Source organism: Polyodon spathula, chromosome 1 (assembly GCF_017654505.1).
Source record: "Polyodon spathula isolate WHYD16114869_AA chromosome 1, ASM1765450v1, whole genome shotgun sequence".
NCBI classification, from domain to species: domain Eukaryota; kingdom Metazoa; phylum Chordata; class Actinopteri; order Acipenseriformes; family Polyodontidae; genus Polyodon; species Polyodon spathula.
Window position 1 is genome coordinate 56,662,732 of NC_054534.1, and position 8,519 is coordinate 56,671,250.

At 37.8% G+C, this 8,519-nt stretch overlaps 1 long non-coding RNA gene and 8 other non-coding genes across 13 annotated transcripts; all 9 read left to right on the forward strand.

Moving 5' to 3' along the window:
- Positions 1 to 1,360: 1,360 nt before the first annotated feature.
- LOC121319960 lies at positions 1,361 to 8,262 on the forward strand. 5 transcript variants are annotated; one of them, XR_005950777.1, is made up of 9 exons: positions 1,364 to 2,168; positions 2,719 to 2,793; positions 3,349 to 3,423; positions 5,492 to 5,540; positions 6,081 to 6,161; positions 6,432 to 6,458; positions 6,632 to 6,687; positions 7,061 to 7,114; positions 8,170 to 8,262. It is a non-coding gene; the product is annotated as an uncharacterized LOC121319960 (long non-coding RNA). The 5 variants fall into 5 exon arrangements; XR_005950776.1 differs by having other exon boundaries at positions 1,361 to 2,168; positions 6,632 to 7,114; XR_005950775.1 differs by having other exon boundaries at positions 1,367 to 2,168; positions 7,061 to 8,262.
- Positions 2,214 to 2,331, forward strand: LOC121325965. The gene has a single exon (XR_005951396.1). It is a non-coding gene; the product is annotated as a small nucleolar RNA SNORA26 (small nucleolar RNA).
- LOC121325959 lies at positions 2,843 to 2,960 on the forward strand. The gene has a single exon (XR_005951395.1). It is a non-coding gene; the product is annotated as a small nucleolar RNA SNORA26 (small nucleolar RNA).
- On the forward strand, positions 3,473 to 3,591 carry LOC121325973. Its single transcript, XR_005951398.1, has one exon. It is a non-coding gene; the product is annotated as a small nucleolar RNA SNORA26 (small nucleolar RNA).
- LOC121325970 lies at positions 5,586 to 5,703 on the forward strand. The gene has a single exon (XR_005951397.1). It is a non-coding gene; the product is annotated as a small nucleolar RNA SNORA26 (small nucleolar RNA).
- On the forward strand, positions 6,212 to 6,329 carry LOC121325979. Its single transcript, XR_005951399.1, has one exon. It is a non-coding gene; the product is annotated as a small nucleolar RNA SNORA26 (small nucleolar RNA).
- LOC121325899 lies at positions 6,497 to 6,568 on the forward strand. The gene has a single exon (XR_005951383.1). It is a non-coding gene; the product is annotated as a small nucleolar RNA SNORD47 (small nucleolar RNA).
- On the forward strand, positions 7,209 to 7,324 carry LOC121325983. Its single transcript, XR_005951400.1, has one exon. It is a non-coding gene; the product is annotated as a small nucleolar RNA SNORA26 (small nucleolar RNA).
- On the forward strand, positions 7,806 to 7,906 carry LOC121325985. Its single transcript, XR_005951401.1, has one exon. It is a non-coding gene; the product is annotated as a small nucleolar RNA SNORA26 (small nucleolar RNA).
- Positions 8,263 to 8,519: the final 257 nt, after the last annotated feature.

Sequence of the window (8,519 nt, forward strand, 5' to 3'; positions counted from 1 at the left end):
AAATATATTACAATAGACTCGTTCTAAGCTGGATCATTAGGTTTGCGTGTACTTTATATGCGTACTAAATGTAGGCTATGCAAATGAGTTGTCCATCTGGGCCTAAGGTTTACCCTTATTCAGTCCAGAAAAGTGATTTATAGTTGTTATATTGATATTCATATGAGTTAAGTAAAACACTATGTAGGCCTACATGAAGTGCATAACATTCACAAATTCAGTAAAAAGAAGAATGTAGAGGCCACAGGCCCTGCTATACCAGGCAGAATAATATTGCTAGATCTAAGCACATGATAGCTTGAAGCAATTGCGCTTGCATTCCTATTGTGTAATATGTAGTTGGTATAATGTTAGGACCACAATCCTAAATATGACCCCATCGGCTTGGGGTTAATTGACATTATTAGAAACCCGAAATATTGCGGGTTGTCTTGGGGAATGACCCAGTCGAGACGCACACCATACACATAACACGAACTAAAGCCGATAAGACCATCCATTCATCGAAGTGAGACAGGTTAGCCTCAAATGTATCCGACTAGGCAACTTTGGAAATACAATTTAATTTAATGCAGTGATAAATACATTACGGACCTATGCTTTTAAAACGATTAAACTTTATTTTACTTTACCGGAAGCCGGTCTGCGTTGGGCGGGAATGTGATTCATCCGTTTTTTAAATGTGAATGTATTTTAATAAGTAGTTTGACAATTGGCTACTCTGAAATAAGTTAAAACAACTCTGGTTAAAATTGTACATTTTTTATTAGTTACGTAAGATTTATAATATTTTAAAGCTGTGGTTGAACACACGCTTATACAGACGCTCCTTAGCTTCGATTTTATTCATAAATGATGGTCTTCAGACTCGTACAATGGCTGTACTTGCATCAGATGGTTTGATAGTTATTTAGAAGCATAGTAGCCAAGTTTGACACATTTTGGGGATGTCCAAAGTAGTGGGCCTCGCGCATATCTACCTCATGGTGTGGTCCAAACCTCAGTCATCTATTGGGAAGCTCTAGCAAAGTGTAGTTTTTTGAGATTTACAATTATACTGTAAATACAGTATAATTGCAAATCTCAAAAAACTACTCACTTCTAAATCTTTTGTAGTCATGTTTGTATTACTTTAGTATAAATGTTAATTTGGATTCATATGTTGTTTTTTTCTGACTTTGTGAACGAAGAGACGCACATTTGCCCGTTTTCCCATTGGAAATAGTGATATTTTGAAATATCACTGTTCTGGTCACAAAAGCAAAGTTTGTGGGGAATAATAGCCATTTTCTATACTTCTGAGGCATAAGCAATTAGGAAATAACACTTACTATCCAGGAACAAAAATTGTGTTACACAGTGTAATACATATTAAAAAAAAAATAAAATCACTACACAACATCCTGGAAGTTGGGTACTGTTAAACTAAGCATTTCAGAATGAGGTGCTTGCCTTTTGTTCTGTCCTATAAGTTTCTGGCTCTCGACGCATTTGTCACAGATGGCTTTCCATAGAGATCACTGCGTGCAAACCCAAAATCTGGTTTGTTTACTTTTTGCTGACAAACTTTTAAATAGAGGCTCAAGGGCTGCAGTGTTGATCCTGTGGTTATAAATAAATAAATCGCAACATGCCACACAGAGCTCTTTTTTCATTTGCTATGTTTTCTTTTTTACTGTCGTGCAAATTCTGATGAGGCGGTAAATGAGTGCAAGGTATTTTTGTCATTTGTAGTGAATGCAAACATCTGATTTTTGTATCCGAATGCATGTAAAAGTGTGTCATTATTTGTACATATGTGTTAATGTTATGTGTGCACGTCCTAAATACTGTAATAATCCACTCCCTTGTAAGGGGAACATTTAACTACATTGTACAACTGCAATAAACTGCCATCAAAACCAATATTGAGACCACTCGGGTTTTATGTCAATGTTATGACCTGCCTTACTGGCACAACTCTTCAATAAGGACAGACACCCTCTTAGTCAGGCAGTGTTATACATTATCTGAAATGAATTGTGTAATTTAACAGGTTTCAATGAAGAACCTGGGGGGAATGAGTTCTAAAATGTCTTTTGAAATGTTTTCGCTCAAATTTGATGCATCTTTTTTGCAGAGTAATGAGAAGGTTGGCATTATGAAGATCTGGAAAGCCTGACTTAAAGGTACACTACTTCTGTACATTTTGTAATATTCATGTCCCCTTAAAATTGCCCATTTAAGACTGATTGTGTTTTAAGTGGCAAACACAGGGGGGTAGACTAGTTCTCTCATAAACCTGAAGCAGAGGCAAAACCCCTGCTTTGGATCCTGTCGGGAGGCACAAATGTTATCATACCACAAATGTCTAAGTCCAACTTTACAGGCAGACACTTCAGAGTTTTCATATATTAAGAACCGCTTATTCAGTTATGATTACCTTGCCAAGGACTGTTTAGCACAAGATGTGAAGTCTATTGTTTGCATCAGATTCTGGGAATATGCGTGGCAGCTGCCTAGCTGTCTGTCACACTTGGGTGTAGCTAGAGAAGCCTTAAAGCAATTGTGATGAAACTTGGTTAGGATGTTCATAAGAACAGTCGATTATCAGTCCGGGTGTCTGTAGAGACATTCCTCTGACCCTTTTATTTTCTTCTAAGGAAACCTGTTCAGTGAATTTTATAGGAAGTTTTGCATCTGCTCTTGAATAATTCATTATTTCTTTCCTGTTCGTAGTGATTTTGGCATCTTGTGAGCACAATAGTGTGAAGTTCGATATTCTGAGAATGACCCGGAAAGCCTGACTTGAAGGTATGAGCTACGTATTGTGTGAGTTTATGGCATGCATGTCCCCTTATAACTGCCCATTTAAGACTGATTGTGTTTTAAGTGGCCAACACAGGGGGGTAGACTAGTTCTCTCATAAACCTGAAGCAGAGGCAAAACCCCTGCTTTGGATCCTGTCGGGAGGCACAAATGTTATCATACCACAAATATTTAAGTCCATCTTTACAGGCAGGCACTTCAGAGTTTTCATGTATTGAGAACCACTTATTCAGTTATGATTACCTTGCTAAGTACATTGTTTAGCACAAGATGTGAAGTCTGTTGTTTGCATCAGATTCTGGGGATATGCGTGGCAGCTGCCTAGTTGTCTGTGTCATTTGGGTGTAGCTAGAGAAGCCCTAAGCAGTTGTAATGAAACTTGGTTAGGATGTTCATAAGTGCAGTAGAGTATCGATCTGGGTGTCTATAGACACTCCTCTGTCCCTTTTATATTCTTCTAAGGAAACTAATACAATGTAATTTTTATAGGAAGTTTTGCATCTGCTCTTGAATAATTCATTATTTCTTTCCTGTTCGTAGTGACTTTGGCATCTTGTGAACACAGTGATGTGAAGTTCGATATTCTGAGAATGACCCGGAAAGCCTGACTTGAAGGTATGAGCTACGTATTGTGTGAGTTTATGGCATGCATGTCCCCTTATAACTGCCCATTTTAAGACTGATTGTGTTTTAAGTGGCCAACACAGGGGGGTAGACTAGTTCTCTCATAAACCTGAAGCAGAGGCAAAACCCCTGCTTTGGATCCTGTCGGGAGATACACATTTTATGATTGTGGATTAACTTATATAAAAAATAGGTGTGTGTGTAATTAGGGCTGTCAGTTAATTGCAGTTAACATCTGTAATTAACGGGTACATTTTTTTGGAGGTAAATATTTAACATGCGTTAATCACACTGCTGTATGTTGAGCCTTTCGGCACAGCGTACTTCAATCCCGGCCACGGCAACATTTGAGTATCTGACTGCAGTCATTGTTTAAATGGAAGTTGGTCACTGAACCGCATTATGGAGCAAAGCCCTAAAAATGAATAGGAGTTTTTTTTTTTCTAATACGTTCTGATGGCTTGGACAGAAAGTGAGTTCCAGTATCGCACACAAGTAATCTAGTCTGCTGTGTGCTGAACACGCCTTAATTTCTCAAAATACACTAGCAGCTCTTCTGCTACAGCCAACAATACAACCAGAAATGAAACCCATCAGTTTTGACAAATTCAGGAACGCTGCAAGCCCATGAATCAAACTAAATGATTGACTCTTTTTTTGCACATAGTATGTAAAGCCTGCCAATTTCCTTGTTAGTTTGCAGTTTTTGGATGACAGTTTGTTCATTTCCTAGAAGTGCTTACATTAGCTACATAGTTGTCTGCAATCGCATTTAAAAAGATAATCCTGTTTATTGTTTTCTGATCTCTGTATGCTGATCAAGCTTGAGCCACACAATTTTATTATGTTGGTTGTATTTGTAATTTCTAAATTGCTGACCCTAGTCAATTTTGGTGACTGTCTCAATCGGTACATTTCCTGGTTAAACGAGACACCCCAGGGTACCATTGTACTCTGGTCTCTCTTTCATATTACGTCATGAGAATATTTCTGGTTCCCACTAAACCAAAATGGCTACGCGTGCAGTTGGACACTCGCAGTTGAAACCTAAATGAAGTACTACTTGTCAGACATGTCAACAAAAACTAGAAAAAGCACTGCAGAGACTCAGCAGCTCAGCATCTTCTCACAGAAAACAGGGTGTAGAGAGACCTGTTGGGTGACCTAAAAAAAAAACTGCTGCAAGTTCAAGTGATTCCAAACAAGCCAGTGTTCTGCAGTTCGTCCTGGTAAAGCAAAGACACACGATAACTGAGGTAGTTTGTAAATTGCTTCCAAAATTGAGAAGGCAAATCCTAGTGTTTTGATTTGTATTTATTTGTCTAGTTAGGATTGCCTGCTTGTTCAAGTTTATTTCAACAGGTTATTTACAGTTTTCAAAACGTTTACATGAATACATCTTTTTTTGTATAATTGTGTACTAATTATTTACTTGCACCTCACAACATTGCAGACAATGTGACAATCAAAACTTGCACCCTGTTAATACATTTTTTTTTTTTAATGGTTTTGTTTTACGTTTTTGGGCCAATGCCAAAAATAAATAATTCGACCAAGATGGCCAATTTGCACAGGGTACTGCATTCAGACTCAAATACCTAAATACATTTTAAACAATTTTATTTATAGTTAAGGATAATTGCATCTGTAAAAACCAATGTTGGATGAATATAGTAATTTTATCAATTTAATATGTGATTAAAACCGAGATTAATATTAAATGCTTGACAGCCCTGATATACTTATTTTATACAATAAGTGCCCTAAATACTGTAATAATCCACACCCTATTAAGGGGAACATTTAACTGCATTGTATAACTGCATTAAACTGCCAGCAAAACCAATATTGAGACCACTCGGGTTGTATGTCAATGTTATGACCTGCCTTACTGGCACAACTCTTCAATAAGGACAGACACCCTCTTAGTCAGACAGTGTTATACATTATCTGAAATGAATTGCGTAATTTAACAGGTTTCAATGAAGAACCTGGGGGGAATGAGTTCTAAAATGTCTTTTGAAATGTTTTCGCTCAAATTGATGCATCTTTTTTGCAGAGTAATGAGAAGGTTGGCATTATGAAGATCTGGAAAGCCTGACTTAAAGGTACACTACTTCTGTACATTTTGTAATATTCATGTCCCCTTAAAATTGCCCATTTAAGACTGATTGTGTTTTAAGTGGCAAACACAGGGGGGTAGACTAGTTCTCTCATAAACCTGAAGCAGAGGCAAAACCCCTGCTTTGGATCCTGTCGGGAGGCACAAATGTTATCATACCACAAATATCCAAGTCCAACTTTACAGGCAGGCACTTCAGAGTTTTCATATATTGAGAACCACTTATTCAGTTATGATTACCTTGCCAAGGACTGTTTAGCACAAGATGTGAAGTCTATTGTTTGCATCAGATTCTGGGAATATGCGTGGCAGCTGCCTAGCTGTCTGTCACACTTGGGTGTAGCTAGAGAAGCCTTAAAGCAATTGTGATGAAACTTGGTTAGGATATACTTAGAACAGTATCGGTCTGGGTGTCTGTAGAGACATTCCTCTGTCCCCTTTTATATTCTTCTAAGGAAACCTATAAAATGTATTTTTATAGGAAGTTTTGCATCTGCTCTTGAATAATTCATTATTTCTTTCCCAGTCTTGGTGACTTTGGCATCTTGTGAGCACAGTGATGTGAAGTTCGGTATTCTGAGAATGACCCGGAAAGCCTGACTTGAAGGTATGAGCTACTTATTGTGTGAGTTTATGGCATGTATGTCCCCTTTAAAACTGCTCATTTAAGACCGATTGTGTTTTACGTGGCTAACACATTAGGGTAGACTAGTTCTCTCATAAACCTGAAGCGGAGGCAAAACCCCTGCTTTGGATCCTGTCGGGAGGTACATACTAATCAGCATTTTTACATGGCTCTGGTCTTATTACATGGGCTGTCATGGTTTGCTATGCAAGACATAAAGTACTTACATTTCTGATCCTCCTTATTTTTCAGATGGTGCTAAACACCAGAGTGTTACAGGTAAGCAGTTCTGTGTTGCTGTAATTCACAAAAAACCTAACCTGTGGTGAACAGATTCTGCCAAATGCATTCAGCTGATTATACTTTACCATTCCATTTATTCAGAGGTGAACTTAACATGCTGGAAATGGGTTGTTTTTACTTTTTTTGTTTTGTATTTTATTTATATATAGAGCACTGCATGACTGAGAACCTTTGGCATTGTGAAGGTGACGGACGTATTTTAAATGTAAGTTGAGAGTACCTATTTAACACTGAATTTTTTTTTTTAAATAAATGGCATATACATCACTTTGGATGAATGATGAATATATTCTTGAACTCTCTCACTGACAGTTGATGACAGTAAGAATTCTGATCTCATCCTACCCTGACTACTTGATGGTTGTTACAATAGTTGTGGGCCACTATATCCCTGTTGCTTAGATATACATCCCAACAGGGATGGCCAATGGGACACAAAGATGCTTTGTTTTTAAATGGCTTTTGGCTAAGGACCCTAAATGTGTCATTATGTGTTGTGCACTCCGAGATGCTATTCATTGTACTGATTGTAAAATAAACCATTCTATTATCTACCCTAATTTTATAAAGTTTTTCAGGAACCATCTGGGATTTACTTATACACCACAGGTTGGGGGAAAGTTGGCATGAAGGTATGAGATTGTATTCGTGGTTTCATAGGGCTAAACGAAAGCTTGACTTGAAGGTATGATACTTGAGTGAATTTATGGCATGCATGTCCCCTTCAAGCCCATTTAAGACTGATTTGTGTTTTAGTGGCCAACACGGGGGTAGACTAGTTCTCTCATAAACCTGAAGCAAAGGCAAAACCCCTGCTTTGGATCCTGTCGGGAGATACAAATGTTATCATACCACAGATGCTCTACTTGTGTGACTTTCTTCTTGGAATAAGTTCATTTGAAGGGAATGGAGAATATAATCAGGCATGGAGTGTTTGATAGGTTGAACCTGCAAACAGGCAATATAGAAGAAATGAACCCCACCCTGTTTAACACAAAAAAACATGTAGAATTCAGAAAGAAGCAAATTAAAAGCAATGTTAATACCACTCTGAACATGTGACTGTCTCCAATGAACAATAACATGTGGTATACAAGCAAGAACTGGTTGGACTGCTGTCCAAAGCATTTTCCAACTTGCTGACAATGTAATTGATTTATAAAAATGTCTTTCAATTAAGACGAACATGCCGGTGTACAAACAACCTATTTTATTTTAGTGAAATGACACATCCCAGCATCTTCCTTCTGCAGTTATGAAGATTTGTATTGCAGGGTCTGTCTTTCAGGTATGATGTGTAATGTATTGTGTCCTCTTAAAGATTTGCCCATTTAAGGCTGACTCTGCCTTTTTAGTGGCCAACATGGGGGGGATACAATAGTTCTCATAAACCGTTGCTTTGGATCCTGTTGGGAGGTACAACTGATCGTACCCCATCTTGAACAGAATACAAACCTTGGGGCAAACGTTTGTGTTGCACTACTGGATTCTATTGGAATTTGCTAAATTGACAAGATTCAGAATTTTAACCTACACTCCATTTACTACCTAATCAAATACAGTAATACCACTGAGAGGAGCACTTTTGTGTTCGTTATATTGTATATATACAAATCAAAAACACTGTTCAGTATTCCTTTATTTGCCTGAATGATGGTAATTGGTCTCCCCTTTTTTTTCTTTACAGACTAGAATCCCAGGTAGAGATGGCTTTTTCAGTGTTTGCATGATTTCTGAAATGTGTTGTCAGAACACTAAAAATAAACTTTTTTTTAAAGTGTCCAGTGCTTCAGTTTATTATTTGGTTGACTGTGGCATGAATGTTTGCAGTGCTTCTCATATCCCAGGTACACCGATAATTTGGAGGTTTTTTATATGTTACTCTTTAGAGAACCACTTGCCCAATTGTGAATAAATACCAAGGACATGTATCATGAGTCAGAATACAGTATTAGAATCTCTAGGTATATGGCTGGGTCCTGCCCATCTGTATGTCCTGTTTATTAAACCTTCCTGGCAGGAGGGCTTGTATGAAAT